General features: G+C 40.9%; 2 long non-coding RNA genes across 5 annotated transcripts; one reads left to right on the top strand and one right to left on the bottom strand.

Annotated features, from left to right (window-relative positions):
* The first annotated feature begins 1,128 nt into the window (after nt 1–1,128).
* LOC120722431 lies at nt 1,129–2,554 on the top strand. Its single transcript, XR_005693458.1, has 4 exons — nt 1,129–1,263; nt 1,516–1,554; nt 1,701–1,822; nt 1,965–2,554. It is a non-coding gene; the product is annotated as an uncharacterized LOC120722431 (long non-coding RNA).
* A 1,858-nt stretch (nt 2,555–4,412) lies between these two features.
* LOC120722430 lies at nt 4,413–16,812 on the bottom strand. 4 transcript variants are annotated; one of them, XR_005693453.1, is made up of 6 exons: nt 16,659–16,812; nt 16,283–16,361; nt 7,211–7,302; nt 6,334–6,491; nt 5,851–5,908; nt 4,413–4,906 (listed from the first exon to the last, which is right to left on the bottom strand). It is a non-coding gene; the product is annotated as an uncharacterized LOC120722430 (long non-coding RNA). The 4 variants fall into 4 exon arrangements; XR_005693454.1 differs by having other exon boundaries at nt 4,413–4,903; XR_005693457.1 differs by having other exon boundaries at nt 5,851–5,905.
* Nucleotides 16,813–16,910: the final 98 nt, after the last annotated feature.

The raw sequence follows: 16,910 nt of genomic DNA, 5'->3' as shown, positions 1-16,910 counted from the left end.
TTGTTTGTCAGTGACTGGAGGTCGATTTTTGTTGGCTTCACACTTGCAGAGGTAAGTTCAGTTTGCAAGATCCCTCCCCCCCTGGCTTTTATGTGCTAGATTTCTTATTGAAACAGTAAATTTCAGTGACTGCTGCTTATACCACAGGTTAATACATGTACTGATCCCTGATAGGAGAATCATCAATTTTGCCAACAAAGAAGCCTGGTGGATGTTTGTTTACATCTGATGATGGGACTCATGCTCTGCATCTTTAAAGTTTGTCTCTTGATTATTATTCATACCCCAGTATGTGAGTATGCTTATTCTACTATACTGAACCAACTGGTGCTCTTCATTTTGGAGGCTGTTGAGTCTGAATGTTGGAGTTGTGTATCTCGTGTTCTCTGGGCTTTGTTGTCCTCAGTCTTTTCGCAGGCGAAAACACCCAGGAGGCGCGTAAATGTTTCTTCTCCATGATGTTTCTTCAAATGTTTCTTCTGGATGATGATAAGACTGTGACACGGGATGCCACCTTGGTCTTGTGATGAAGCAAAGCTCAGGAAGAAGTGGGATAAATGGTACCCCACATGTGTGCTGCTGAGAAGGATGTACAGGGGCACCTGCAGCCAAATCCAGCCTCAGGTTAGTTGTAGTGCAGAACGCTACAGGACTGAGACAGCTGAGGCATCAAAATGTTTGATTAAACGGATGAAAAGGAGAAGTTTCTTCCCTATAATTATCACTTCTTACAATCTGTAGCACTTCAAGTCTGTCAGCGTGCTGAGCATGCTCAGAATGTGACAATATATTTTTGTTCAATATTTAATTTCTTTCAGTTGCCATTGTTAAATGAAAAAAAATAAAATCTATTCTTATAATTTAGCAAACTAATTTATCAAAAAAATATATAATATATCTGTATTAGTTTTTTAATAAATTAATTTGAACAACCTGTATTGAAAATACCATATTTGTATTCATACAGACTCAGTTTGGTATCATTGTTGGTCTGATTGCTGAACTAAGAGCTACTTTGATCTGTTTTAGATCTAAAGTATCCAAAGTTGAGCTCTGATGTTTCTTCACCCCTGTGTGTGATATGTGATTTCCTACATGCTGGCAGAGCAGCAGTTTGTGCTCACAGATGGTGACGGTGTGGGAGAGACGGTGGTGTTTCCTCAGAAGAACCAGCAGAGTCACAAAGGACACCAGTCCATCTCACCACCTTGACTTGCTGACTGATGTTCGTCTGCACTGCACAGAGGAAATCAACTGACGGAGGTTTGTCCAGTGACGTGTTATGAAATGTATATTTGTTTTATGCTTACAGTTATGTTTTTCTTGACAGAGGCTCTGCAGAGGTTAGACAAAGCAGAGAAAACATGTGCTTTACATTTTACTGTGATTTATTGAGATATTTGTTGCCTGATGTTCAGCAGGAATGGAGAAATAGAATCAAAGGGAGATGTTTTTGCTGTTTTTGTAATGATGTAAGTAAATCTTCAATATTATTTATTTGCTTGGTTATATTAGGAGTGTTTCTGAGTGAGGGGGAGAGGAGTCATCATCCAGGTAAAGTGACGTAGATCAGTGGATACACTTGTCTCCATCTTTAAATGTTAGTGCTTTCAAATACACAAACATTTTTAAAGGACAAAAATGAACATCCAACTTTGACTGTAACACAAAATAAATCATGTGTGTTTTCAAACTCTCAGATGGGCAGGATATCAGTCTTGGACTGTCTAACCTGCCGGAGCAGCACTGAATGACCACCACACATGAGCATGTTCCTGCAACATTCAGCATCTGATCCTTCATCTGTGTGCTTCTGCTTTTGGTAAGTAGAGTTTCCCAACTCCAGTAACTCTAAACACATGCCATCCATTTCTAACGGCCTGGTTACTTCCTGTCAGTTACTTTAGAAACCATGTGGTCACCTGACCTAACACTGTTTCTTCTTCTTCCCCTTAATGTTCAAGTGTCACATGTCAAACAGCTGGAGAGGAAACTACACCAGTGTACTGGGATGTTTCAGCAACACGTGCCAGATGCTGTTCCTTCATGGTGACATCACCAGAGACAGCCCCGCCCACCTCAGGACCTCGCCATTGATCATGATGATTATAATGATGACAGCGAGCGGAACTAAGACTGTAAAAATCCACGACCAGAATGTTTCTTTCTAATTATTAATGAATACTGAGCCTCTTTCTGTGTTTTGTCTGTTTTGTTTTTTACCTCATTTGTTTCTAACAAAGTTCACAAACTCACACAGTTTACATTCTGTATGTTTCCATCTTTACCAGCCACACTCTAACTGCATTTAAGAAAATAATCCTTAGAAATCGTCGTTTTTCTCTTTTGTAATTGATGATAATTCAGTGAATATACTGCGCTGCTTCCTTTTATTGCGTCACACATTGCTTTATGTTTTTCAGTGTCCAGTTATTTTTTACTGCTGTTTGAATTCTCTGTATGTTTGACCCTGTAGACAGTTTGATGGACTGCTTGTCTTCCTGTTTGTTACCGCCGCCTGTTTTTTAATAAAGATTTGGATTTCTGACTTCAACACAGCCTCTGCGTGTCCTCCCTTTGTGTCCTCTTCCTCTGTGAATGTGTTGCATGTGTCACAGATTCATTTTATTAACAGCTTTCCCACAGTGAGTTTGCATCAGCATTCATTCACAGCACATTTCAGAAGGATTCAGATTAATACAGTGATCTTACAGTCAGAATGATCCTGACAGAGTGCCACTGTAAATGATCTTTCATCAGGTAAATTTCAAAGTTCAGTATTTCAAAGCAGGAGTTATGAAGAATCATGCTGGCATTAGGACTAATAATATGTACTTACAAAGTCAAAGTTTTTTAATTATGCTACAATATTGGAAGACAACAACTTTTAGTGTTTTCCGCATATTAATTATTCTGAAATAGAGACGGTGACCCTCACTGTACAGAAGCACTAAACAACTGACAATCTAACAGACATCATTGGCCTGAGCCGTCATGCACAGTGAGTCTGATCCTTTGCTGTGAGAGTCTGACAAGCATGTTTCTGGTCAGTTTTGGAAGAGAATAATATCACAATGTTGATCTTTTTTTCAATATTCCTTCTCTTTTACAACATAAACTGTGATCAAAGCTACTTATGTTCACAGCATGTAATAATACTGACAGTCCAGGGCACTGTGGTCTGTTGAGCTAGGGTTAGGGTTAGGGTTAGCAATTCAGACATATGTAATCAATATTAAACGTCTCTGACGTGGGCCACTGTCCGCAGTGTTGGGAAATCCATACCAGGCTGGAACGAGTCAAGGTAGGTGAGCATCCACGAGAAGACACAGCAGATGCATCCTACTAATACTGACAGGACCAGGAGACTCCAGAAACCGAGCATCTTCTCTTCAGTGCCATCCTCGCCTGTCACCCTCTCTGCCCGCAGCTCTTTGAGTATGGGGTAGATAAGGGCGCAGAGAAACCCTTATTACTAATTTGTATTATAATTCAATTTTCATGAAATATTCATATTCAGTATTGGTCCTTTTATATTATAACCACGTATCCACCCAGGCTCATGGTGGGGCAGGGCTCTGTCCTGGGATGCTTGACTACAAGGTAATGTACACCCTGACAGTCTAACTGTAAGCAACAGTCTAAATGTAAAGTGCATTCTAAAGTCCTCTTCAATAAATCATATGCAAAGAGTCATTCAGGACTGTAAAACGTGAACTACAGAACCCAGAGTCTTCATCATTAAATCTCTGGTTGCTTCATTTTTCTATCCTATATCAGATACTTTAAGGTTAGGTTAGGTAAACTTGCATTCTCATGGTGAGGCAAAGTGCTTTATGTGTGTGTGTGCGTGTCATGAACGGCTATAAAAGGCCTATAATTAAAGAACAAAGCGGGGTTTGAGTTCGAGTTGCGGCAGACTGTCACTACTTGTAAATGGAACGCAGCCTTCCTACGGCGGACAGCTAATAACAGGAATCGGACGCGGTCCAGCCAAGTCCACAGCAACCACCATAGCAACCGCCTAGCATGACCTTAAAAACATTTTCTGTCTTCATAACGATCAAAAACATGAAATGATTTGCAAAGTGTGAAAGTGTTACAGCTGCAGAGAGCTATGGCGGCATCTTTGGAAGCTGTTTGCATAGCTAATAATATACGATGTAACCATGGAGACAGTCAGTCACGTGAGCTAGCGGTGCACGTTTACTACAGTGAATAAGGTGATTGCGTGCACAGCATCCACACGCTGCAGAGGGTAAAGACATTACTTCAATATTGTTTTATATTGATATAATTTGCCTTCTGTTGACCATCACCTCAGGTTCACCATCACAGTTTCAGCATACAGATGCACACTGTCTAAATATCAACACACTCAAAAACTCATGTCTCAGAAATAAGCACAGCTGTTCATGTTTGTCATTAGAGTTTTATTTGTAAGAAAATTATGAACTTCATATTGTGCATCAAATAAAAGAACATTTCACAACTCTGAGTCAACAGAAACAGGAAACAGAAATGTCTCTAATGTAGACGTGTACAGTGTAGTGTAAGCATTAAAAGATCATAAAGGAAACACTAACATTCATGTGAAACTAATTGTAATAAAAAAATGAACAGGTGCTTTATAGATGTAAAAGAAAGAATCTGAAAACAACACTTTTTTGGTCTAAGTGATCAAAGTAGAAAACAGAACTGATGTTCAAGAACAAACCGTAGCTGCACTAATATTACACATCTCCATTGTTGTGGTGAACAGACATGTTGCTTTTAAAACCACATGCAGTGTGTGACCGTGACTGTTCACTGAGACCATGAACGCCACTTTGCTGAAGCCTTCGCCTTCTTCTTCTTCTTCTTCTTCTAAATTGGAAGCAGAAGGAGCACGAGCTGCTTTGATCTACTGAAAGGAAAAAGCAGAACATCTGAGCTGAAACCAGTCAGCTGAAATCATTAAGACAGGAACAATCATTCAATGCAGTGTCTCAGGTGGCTTAGCCTGTTACAACTGTTGATACAAGCTAAATACGGTTAACACACAGTGTCAGGGAGCTCCAGTGTGGGAACTAGTGGCTTTACGTTTGTAGTCATTTAACTTTCATCCATTCATTCATTTAATTCAGGAGGAAGAAATGCCAGGTTGGTGCAGGCTGGTTACATGCATTTGGTCCCATGCTGTCTTTAACTAAATGACTGGGTTCACTTTATGGCTGGGCTGTATGTGGGGTTATATCATGTTATTTGGGCAGGAGTTCCTGTCCTCTGTTAGACTTAGAAAGTTTCTCCATAAGTAGAGTTTCTAACTCTTCTAGCACATCTGTGGCTGACAGCTTTTTGGTGGCTCTTTTACCCCACACTGGTTGTGAGTGTGTAAATAGCCCCACTAGTTCTTTTGGGTTGCAGTTAACTTGGAGGAAGAGGTAGGTCTGCCATGACTAGATGAATAACAATATCTGGGATACATAAATTTCATAATGCATGCATGTATCTCTATAAACCTGCCTGAGGGCTGCCATTTTTACATTCAGTTATTTCTTTGTTGAATATAAATAATGAATGTGTTACAGTTAAACTGACACTGATCAGTGTAAATGGCTCATTGGGACACAGAAACCTTTAAATTAAACCCGATCACCTGATATCGAGTGTCAAACAATATCAAAGCTGTAAAAGATGTTTACAGTCAGAATTTATAAAACTATGATTGTAAATAAATTCAAACAAGTGAGCTTTTCTCTTTGTGCTGAACATCAACACTGTGATTTCTTAGACTGTAAGCTTTACTTTAGCACAACCACTTGTAGAAGCTGCCACTCCAAATGTCTTTTGATAACAAGAAAAAAATACCTTTTCAGTACACGGCCTGAAGTTCTTCTCTGACATCTTCTGCCATCAGCTTTGTCTGCTGGTTTGAAGACAATAAACCACAAAAAAGATGATTGAGTCACTTTGTCTGCGTCATGCAGTTCGAATGTGTCGTGTAACGATGTTGAATAGCCGTCGTTATCCCTCTGCTGCGTCAGTAGGATTGTACTGTACAGCATCTCATTGATATGTGAGGAATGCTAATGTAACACGATAACAGACTTACATCATTAAAACATAAAGGGCAGGAGATATTTAGATATTTTTATATTTATATTACATTTTATAGCTGACGGATATTACTAAATAGATAGAATTTACCAAATAGCTGGATGAACATGAAAAATATGTCTATAATAACAAATGACCATGAGAGCCAGTAGAATTAATTCAACTGGACACTCGAAACACGTCCTTAAATGCTCTTTAAGTGGCAGAACAGATGACAAACAGTTAATCGCTTACTTGAGATGAAATCTGCTCAGCTACTTTGAAAACAGCTTCTAACTGGTTCCTCCTTTAACAGGATGACTGCTCAGGGGTAAGGCCATCATGCAGTCCAGCAACCTTTATGGTTCTGCTTTGATTCACCAGGAACTATTAGGGAAACCTTCCAGCGCCTCCTGTGAAAGACACAGGCATAAACACATACATTTATTAACATGTTCCACAGTCTTCCAGTTTGATTTTCTCATCCTGTGGACAACAACGTACATGGATGCAGGTTTATTGTTAACTTTTGTAAAGTTTATTTAGTGAACATATCCAGCTGCAGCTCCACTGTGATCCTGAACTGGATAAGCACTTAAGAAAATGTGTCAATAAATGGACAAACATCAACTTACTATATTTATCCAAACAGACGGGACCAATAATGCTTTCACTGAGTTAGAGACTTTAACAGTCTCTTCTATGTAAGAATGTCTCGTGCTGATAGACCTGCAAACTTGACAACAAAGGTTTTTCAGACTACATGTAGCTGTCCTCTATGTCAGCTCACACATTTACATTCATGTCACACTTATTTCTGCTTTCCCATTTTATAATTATTACTTACATTTTGATTAGATACCTTGAGTTTGTAAATGATCAGATTACATAATTGGAATACAATGTATCCAATTCAGGGTTGCGGGAGGATGAAGCCTATCCCAGCTGATACAGGACAAAGACAGGCTGCCAGTTTATTGCAGGGCTAACACGATATGTGTAACAGAAAATCCACTTAAATGTTTGATATTTCTTATAATAATCATGACTATTATTTAAAGGTTTCTTTATAAATACATTTTGATTTTTTATAACCTCTAAAATATAAACCTGAGCCGTTTCAGATTCTGACCTCTGACCTCACTGCAGCTCCCTCTTGGAAGTACGTCTGCTTCTTGTCTTCCCCCAGTGTTGACCGCCTGCCCTTGATATCACGTACTGTACCTGAGGAACAAAAAAGGACAAACACTTGCCTTCATTTAAGAAGTACATTCATACAGAGGTAATCTATGGAAACACACTAGTTCAACCTTTGGGAGAAATCAGTTCCTGTGAAACATTTCTGTATATGAACATCATGTGGAGAATGAATGAAACGAGTTCTTCAGGTGACTCAGCAGTCCCACACTGACAAATGAAATCTAGTTAAACTATTAAGCATATTTGCTCTTCTGAAATCTGTGTTAAACAACAACAAACATAAGTTAGTAACAAAAATACAGCTGAGTAGAGGCTTTACAAACCACCAGCAGCCATAATGCTAAATTTCAATCTTCAAATGTTTCTGAGCAGTCTTCAACCTGCTTTTAACACATTAAAGTCCCACAGTCAATGCAGCCTGACTCAATCCTAGATGTTCAGCACACAGAGACACAGAGGTGCCGTTTAAAGTTTAGTGTTAACCTGAGTCACTGATCATTTGCAGTATTACAGAGTCTGGCAGTCTTTGCATGATGTCCACGTCACTGTAAGTTTCTAGCTGACTCTCAGGTGTGACAGGTGTGCCAGCAGGAAAGAGTAATAATAGCCTGCATCCTGAGGTTTGTCATGCAGGATTAAAGGAGCCAGGCTTTGTTCACACAGCTAGGATTGTATTTACACTGACCCTGGGTCAGTATAAGTATCATACAGTTTAAACGAAGCACTGAAACTTGCACATATTTATTACAGATGCACTGAAGCTAATCGAGATATTTGCTGTCAATCTGTGGCTGCGATTAAACACTTTACTGGAAACTTTATTAACTAGTAACTTCATCAGTCATGACAGAAGCTAATATTTCTGTGCTAACATCGTTTAACCAGTAACAGCTTTACTCCAATATAAGCTAACGTTTACACCGTAACTTTAAGATAGCACCATAAAGACGGTAAAACACGTAATAATATCTACAAATGCATCTTAAAGCTGTTATATTAGCACTCGGTGTATTACTAACATAACCACATTAACATTATTGACACTCGCTGACTTTCAATAGTCATTCTATAAATGCTGTCCGTTTAAATGGTCTTACCTGTACACACTGTATATCCACCGGATTCCAGCCAGAGTGGATTCTGGAGTCTTCCACGCTCCTGTTAGTGATCCTCCATCTGGATGGATGAGAACAATCTAGCAGGAGATGGCCCATATCTATGGGACTGATTTGTGCTAATAACGCCCATTGTATGGACTGATAACAGCCGAAGCGGGTGAATAAAGTCACCCAGTAGCTAGCTGTGCCATTACCCAGCATACATCACTCCCCCCATAAATGCAATAAACCATACAAAAGTATCGTTCTACCTGTTTTTCAGGTAGTTGTTTACATTATATAATTTATTGTGTTCAGTATACGTCACTACAATGTGATTTCGGAAATATATAAATATACGGACAACAGGCTCTTCCGCGGCAATCTCTTCAATCGGAGGACCCTTCACGTCAATTCCCGACGCGAGGGGGGTACCCTGCGCGTCCATAAGTGCAGCAGAGGGAGCCTGACCATGCGTCACACGTTTGACGAGTTGGGAGTGAGAACGTGTTGACACCAGAGGTGAAGGGAGCCACCAGGCTGAAGAAGGAGTCCTATCGGGCTTGGTTAGCCTGTGGGACTCCGGAGGCAGCCGACAGGTATCGACAGGCCAAGCGGAATGCGGCTCGGGCAGTGGCTGAAGCAAAAACTCGGGTGTGGGAGGAGTTCGGAGAGGCCATGGAAAAAGACTTTCGGACTGCCTCGAAGAGATTCTGGCAAACCGTCAGGCGTCTCAGGAGGGGAAAGCGGTGCTCTACCTGCACTGTGTATAGTGCTGGTGGAGCGCTGCTGACGTCGACTGAGAAAATTGTCAGGCGGTGGAAGGAATACTTCGAGGACCTCCTTAATCCCACTGACACGTCTTCCGAGGAGGAAGCAGAGTCTGGGGATGAGGGGAGTGACCCGCCAATTTCCGGGGGCGAGGTCACTGAGGCAGTTAAACAACTCCTTGGTGGCAGAGCCCCTGGTGTTGATGAGGTCCGCCCCGAGTTCCTGAAGGCTCTGGACGTTGTAGGGCTGTCCTGGTTGACAAGCCTCTGCAATGTTGCGTGGAGATCAGGGGCAGTACCCGTGGACTGGCAGACCGGGGTGGTGGTCCCCATCTTTAAGAAGGGGGACCGGAGGATGTGTTCCAACTACAGGGGGATCACACTCCTCAGCCTCCCTGGGAAAGTCTATGCCAGGGTGCTGGAAAGGAGAGTTCGTCCGCTAGTCGAACCTCGGATACAGGAGGAACAATGCGGTTTTCGTCCTGGTCGCGGAACACTGGACCAGCTCTTTATCCTCTCGAGGATACTTGAGGGTGCATGGGAGTTTGCCCAACCAGTCTACATGTGTTTTGTGGACTTGGAGAAGGCATTCGACCGTGTCCCTCGGGGTGTCCTGTGGGAGGTGTTGCGGGAGTATGGGGTGTCTGGCCCATTGCTACGGGCCATTCGATCCCTATACAACCGTTGTAAGAGCTTGGTTTGCATTGCCGGCAATAAGTCGGACTCGTTCCTGGTGGGTGATGGGCTCTGCCAGGGCTGCCCTTTGTCACCGGTTCTGTTCATAATTTTTATGGACAGGATTTCTAGGCGCAGCCAAGTGGCGGAGGGCTTTCGCTTTGGTGGCCTCAGAATCTCATCTCTGATTTTTGCGGATGATGTGGTTCTGTTGGCTTCATCGGGTGAGGGCCTCCAGCTGGCACTGGAACGGTTCGCAGCCGAGTGTGAAGCAGCGGGAATGAGGATCAGCACCTCCAAATCTGAGGCCATGTTTCTCAGCCGGAAAAGGGTGGAGTGCCCACTCCGGGTCGGGGATGAGTTCCTGCCCCAAGTGGAGGAGTTCAAGTATCTCGGGGTCTTGTTCGCGAGTGATGGGAGAAGGGAGCCGGAGATCGACAGACGGATTGGGGCTGCAGCTGCAGTAATGCGGATGCTGCACCGGTCCGTCGTGGTGAAGAGGGAGCTGAGTGTAAAAGCGAAGCTCTCAATTTACCGGTCGATCTACGTCCCTACCCTCACCTATGGCCACGAGCTGTGGGTAGTGACCGAAAGAACGAGATCGCGGATACAAGCGGCGGAAATGAGCTTCCTCCGAAGGGTGGCTGGCCTCTCCCTTAGAGATAGGGTGAGAAGTTCGGCCATCCGGGAGGGGCTCAGAGTAGAGCCGCTGCTGCTCCACATCGAAAGGAGCCAGCTGAGGTGGTTCGGGCATCTGACAAGGATGCCTCCTGGGCGCCTCCTGGGTGAGGTGTTCCAGGCATGTCCCACCGGGAGGAGGCCCCGGGGCAGACCCAGGACACGCTGGAGAGATTATATCTCTCGGCTGGCCTGGGAACGCCTTGGTGTTCCCCCGGATAAGCTGGAGGAGGTGGCTGGGGAGAGGGAGGTCTGGGCCTCTTTGCTTAGGCTGCTGCCCCCGCGACCCGGCCTCGGATAAAGCGGATGAAGATGGATGGATGAACTTCCGCGATAAACAAACAACAAACAACACTTTACCAGTATGGATAAAGGTTAAATTAAAAAGTACTTTTTGTGCTATTTTACCTTGAAGAGTATTTAACCTTTGGAATAATCTCTTGCAGACATATGTTCATAAGATTTCTTTTTTTTAAAAGAAATAATTGTCTGAATCTTACATACAGATATAACAGAATAGCTTTAGTGTTTTGAGGATGAGTACTTGAGTATGAACATATACAAAATGCAGCAAGATATTTGTAAAAAAAAAAAAAACCAAAACAGTTTTATTGATTATAAAATGAGTTATATCGGATTCATATCAGCATTGGCAGATATCCAAAGTTTTGATATCAGTATCTGACATTAAAAAGTGGTATTGTGCCATCTCTAAAACATAATATATGAGAGAAAGCATGTCACCGAATCTGGCAGACTGTGTGGAGGTTCATGAATGAACCCAAAGCAGAAGCTTGGAAATCAAAGCGTAATGTAGTAAGTAATGTAGTAAGAGTGAGCCATTTATTTAGGCTGAAAGGGATACAAAGAAAAGGCCTGAGGAAACTCAGGCAAAACTGACTGGGAAAACTAAACTAACACTAAACATATGTATACCTGAACATGATGCACGAAGAACAGAAACATGAAAAACTGAGCAGACGTCCTGACAATGAAAAGATTAATACAGAAGAGAGTAATTAGGAAGAGTGAAAACATCTGGGAAAACAGCTTTGATGAACAGACATAAAGACCCAGAAAAAGAAACACTAAACACAGTACTCGACACTGTCAAAGTAGAAGAGGAAACAACTTGTCACAGAAGCTGGGAGGGAGGAATGCTCAGGGAAACTAGATGTACACAACAGGAGGAGACATAAATAGAAGAAATGTGGAAACAGTTAAGGGAAAAACCACAACTAACCCAAATAATAGAAAACTAAAACATTCCAACACAAAGAAATCAGAAAAACACCATAAACTCAAAATGCTGGATCAAATGACAAAGAACTACGAAATAGCAGGCCTCTCATTATCAGACACTCAGTCTCTGCATGCTGCATTTGCTTTCACTTTTTATTGAGATTAAACAGATAACAGTCCAGACGGAAATCTAGTTAGTCCACCCTTCATTTCCCAACATCTGTTCTCTAAATCTCACACGAGCATTGTTAAACAGAGAGCCAAACAGAGAGCCTACTTAGGACTACTTAGGACTTAACCAAGACAGAACCAGAATCAGAACTAGATGATAGTAGCACTAAAAATCATCATAGACCTGCACTACACTTACTTTTTAATTCTACCAAAGTACAGATTCAGAAAAGTTGATATAATTATTTAGCCTTGTTGTGCAAACAAGCCTGCATAACTTAATAAATGTAGAATTTGAAAAATAACAAACCTAAAAAGAAACACTAGGTACGAGATACATGAGTACCTATGATACGGTGATACTTTTGGTAAACAACCATTTGACTAATATGTGTGTCTCACCTGCTCTTGTTCCACCTCTGCTCCTCTCTCTCTGTCCCTCTCTGCTCCTCTCTCTCCCTCTCTGTTCCTCTCTCCCCCTCTCTCTCTCCCTCTCTGTTCCTCTCTCTCCCTCTTTGTGCTGACAATCATCAAATATACAGTTGAAACCAGATATTTACACACTCTTCAGATAAAAACACTTTTTTAATTGTAACATCAAATCAGACTAAATGTTTATTTTTTTAGATTGATAAATATAAAAAACATATTTGTTAACTTTAAGAGTAAAGAGAGAAACTATCTGTATTTCTTAATTGCAAATGGCACCAAATTGTATTCAAAATTGAGCCACACTTATGGAGCTCCACAATTCTTTTCCTGGTGTTTTGGTTGATATCTCTTGATTTTCCCATTTCAAAGAAACAGGCTCTGTGTTTTGTCTTATATGCATCCACAGCTGTGCCACCAATTTACTCGCATGAACTCTACTAACCTATCAGAAGCTTCTTCAGCTCAGAATGGAATCGTCTGCAGTTTTCTTATTAATTAACAATAAACTTAGTGTATGTACTCCTAAATTTAATGAAAGTGATAAAAAATAGAAGCTCTGTCTCTCTTTATTCTGACATTTAACTAATTCAAAAGATATTTCAATATTTATTTATCCAAAACAAAACAAGTTTACTCTAAATTGATGTTGTACAGTAAAAAAAATGTTCTTGTGTTTTCCATAAAGTGTATGTAAATATCTGGTTTAAACTGTGAATAAACTGCTGTGTGTTGAAGTTCCTCTTGTTTTGCATAGAAATATACTGAACAACATACCAAGCATAATATATAAAATACTACCAGAGTTTTTTCTTTGAAAGAAGCTCCTTATGTCCATTCTTGTATATCAGTGCATTACTGAAACCGATTTATTTAGCCGTGGAGGGAAACAACTGAAAATATGAAATAAACACACACGTAAGCTAAGACTAAAGAAACAGCATTGTTGTTGATCGGCTTTTCATTTCGCCATTTGTTGATTCACTTGAAGAGAAGTAACGTAATATGGGTCAAGTGATCAGTTTGATATCAATCTTTTGTGATACACCGTCATATTTACATTATTTGTACAGTACGAATGATTTGCTTTGGTACCTGGTAGAACTTCAGTTCTCCTCTGTCTGCCTGGCTCCGTTTCTCCAACAGAGCACTCGCAGGCAGCAGCTGCCCCCGCCCCGCTTAGTGTCTGAGCTCGGATCATACCAATATCAGGGGGGATTTACGCACAGTCGTAAATTCCCACAGTGTGCACTATGTGCTTCGAATATTGTGTGTAGTTTTTTGCTTTATACAGTTGTCAGTCAGGCATCTAACTATGAAAAAATTACACTCCAAAAGACCCCGGGCTTCTGAAAAAACAACCCGGGCTTAAGCCCAGTAAGCCACCCCCCCCCCGCTCCGCCACTGGTCAGAAATATAATTCTAAACACTTATCCATATTTGTATATCTATAAAGAGGAAGCTGACACTCGTGAGACTTTATCAAAGGTGTAGGCATCACAGCAGATGCCTTTGTGTCAAAGTAACTGAGGATAAATCACAGAAAAACAGGAAGGAGATTTTCCAGGCCTGGATTTTGTCACGGTTCTGGATCAGTTTGACCCAGCTCTTTCTGTTTCTTAAGTTTTGATGTTGTTCTGAGTTATGATTTATGTTCTGATTATTTAGTGATACTGTTTTGATTATTGTTATTATTGCAGATTTAGTTTAGTGTCAAGTCTGCGTCTTTCTGATTTGTTTCTTGTCTCCTGTTTTATTTTGATAGTCCCAGTCTGTTGTCAGTGTGTTCAGTTCTACTGCTCCCCTGTCTCGTTAGTCTAATTTCTCCCAGCTGTGTCTGCCTCCTGTTTTCCATTCCCTGATTACGTCCCTGTGTATATTAGCCCTGTGTTTGCCCTTCCTCAGTGTCAAGTCGTACCCTCAGATCCTGCCTGTGTGTTCCAGTTTGTGTTTTCATGTTTGGTTTTTGTTTGGTGCCAGCAATAAAGCTGAGGTTTTCAGTTACATTTCCGTCTCAGAGTCCTGCATTTGGATCCCAATTCAAATTCAAATTTTATTTGTCACATACACAGTCATACACATTACGATATGCAGTGAAATGCTTACACAACTGCTCGTGACCTAAAGAAAAAAAGAAAAGGCTATGAATAAGATGGGAAATAAATATGAAAATTTAAAAGGGTCAATTTAATTAGAAAGGAATCAAATAAAATATAAAAATTTAAGTTAAAAATGAAATAACTGTACAACACAAATTAGAATGAAGGGTAAATTTAACTGGGAAAGAATAAGATAAAATATATAAATTAAAGTTGAAAATAAAATAACTGTACAACAAAATACACAATACAGAAATATATAAGAATGTATGAAGAAATATAACAATAACATAACATAACAATAACAGCAGCTGTACGAGTATTAAATGGAAATGAAGAAATATAATGTCCAGTGTTGTTGGATCCACATCTCAACCTATAGCAGATAACCTTAAAATATTTTGCAGTAGAACAAAAACTGAAGAAAACCACAAATCAAAATATGAACATTACCTGATGCTGCTAAAGTGAAGAGGAGCAAAGTTACAGAGGTTACAGCTAAGGATTTAGCAATTCTGCATTTTTAAAAGTTTAAATTTTTTCGTTAAACTGATCACACCACACTTCATGTGTCTCGCTATGAAACCTAACGGATCAATGGTTATGCTGTTTTGTGCCCTTGGCCTTATCAGCACCTGTAAAGGGAGTTGTTTTCTCAAACTGCTGACGCTGAAGTAAGTTCATCTAGTTTTAGAAACTTTCACTGAACAGTAACAGTGTCACAACTAAGCATATGCATAAGCACTTAAATACTTTAAATGAGAATAACAGAAAATTTCTATTACAGAGGCTAGAGCCTGTCCCAGTAGTCATAGGTAGAGCACACCTGGACAGGTCACCAGTCTGTCAGAGGACTAACACAGAGACAGACATCAGAGTAACAAATCTATTTAAAATTAATGTAAGTTTTGCTGCAGCTGTATGTATGAACATGTGTTTCTGTGCTCACAGTCCACCTCTCAGGAACCTGCAGTTCACTTTTAGTCAACTTTAAACAGACCTCACAAAAGGCTGATGTGGCTGGATCAGTAGTCTGATTTAAGTACGATACCTTTGGCCAGGGATTCATCTGGTGCATCGCTTCACTGCAGTCTTACGTATTTTCCCCACACCTGAATAAAAAAATACTGATATATACAAATAACAGCTTCAGCTGATGCAGCCTGACTCAATCCTAAATGTTCAGCACACAGAGACACAGAGGTGCCGTTTAAAGTTTAGTGTTAACCTGAGTCACTGATCATTTGCAGTATTACAGAGTCTGGCAGTCTTTGCATGATGTCCACGTCACTGTAAGTTTCTAGCTGACTCTCAGGTGTGACAGGTGTGCCAGCAGGAAAGAGTAATAATAACCTGCATCCTGAGGTTTGTCATGCAGGATTAAAGGAGCCAGGCTTTGTTCACACAGCTAGGATTGTATTTTACACTGACCCTGGGTCAGTATAAGTATCATACAGTTTAAACGAAGCACTGAAACTTGCACATATTTATTACAGATGCACTGAAGCTAATCGAGATATTTGCTGTCAATCTGTGGCTGCGATTAAACACTTTACTGGAAACTTTATTAACTAGTAACTTCATCAGTCATGACAGAAGCTAATATTTCTGTGCTAACATCGTTTAAACAGTAACAGCTTTACTCCAATATAAGCTAACGTTTACACCGTAACTTTAAGCTAGCACCATAAAGACGGTAAAACACGTAATAATATCTACAAATGCATCTTAAAGCTGTTATATTAGCACTCGGTGTATTACTAAGATAACCACATTAACATTACTGACACTCGCTGACTTTTAATAGTCATTTTATAAATGCTGTCCGTTTAAATGGTCTTACCTGTACACACTGCATATCCACCGGATTCCAGCCAGAGTGGATTCTGGAGTCTTCCACGCTCCTGTTAGTGATCCTCCATCTGGATGGATGAGAACAACCTTCTGAACAATCTAGCAGGAGATGGCCCATATCTATGGGACTGATTTGTGCTAATAACGCCCATTGTATGGACTGATAACAGCCGAAGCGGGTGAATAAAGTCACCCAGTAGCTAGCTGTGCCATTACCCAGCATACATCACTCCCCCCATAAATGCAATAAACCATACAAAAGCATCGTTCTACCTGTTTTTCAGGTAGTTGTTTACATTATATAATTTATTGTGTTCAGTATACGTCACTACAATGTGATTTCGGAAATATATAAATATACGGACAACAGGCTCTTCCGCGGCAATCTCTTCAATCGGAGGACCCTTCACGTCAATTCCCGACGCGAGGGGGGTACCCTGCGCGTCCATAAGTGCAGCAGAGGGAGCCTGACCATGCGTCACACGTTTGACGAGTTGGGAGTGAGAACGTGTTGGCCTGCCAGGTCATTAGAGAAGAAGTCCAGCGCATTCACGATGCTTTTCAACATGTTTTCATGTGTCAGCGAGTCATCGCTCACATTCATCACGTCAAAACTG

Source organism: Simochromis diagramma, unplaced genomic scaffold (genome assembly GCF_900408965.1).
Source record: "Simochromis diagramma unplaced genomic scaffold, fSimDia1.1 OVJJ01000639.1, whole genome shotgun sequence".
NCBI classification, from domain to species: domain Eukaryota; kingdom Metazoa; phylum Chordata; class Actinopteri; order Cichliformes; family Cichlidae; genus Simochromis; species Simochromis diagramma.
Note: the sequence above shows the minus strand (reverse complement) of the source record. Positions and strands in the feature narration are given on the sequence as shown.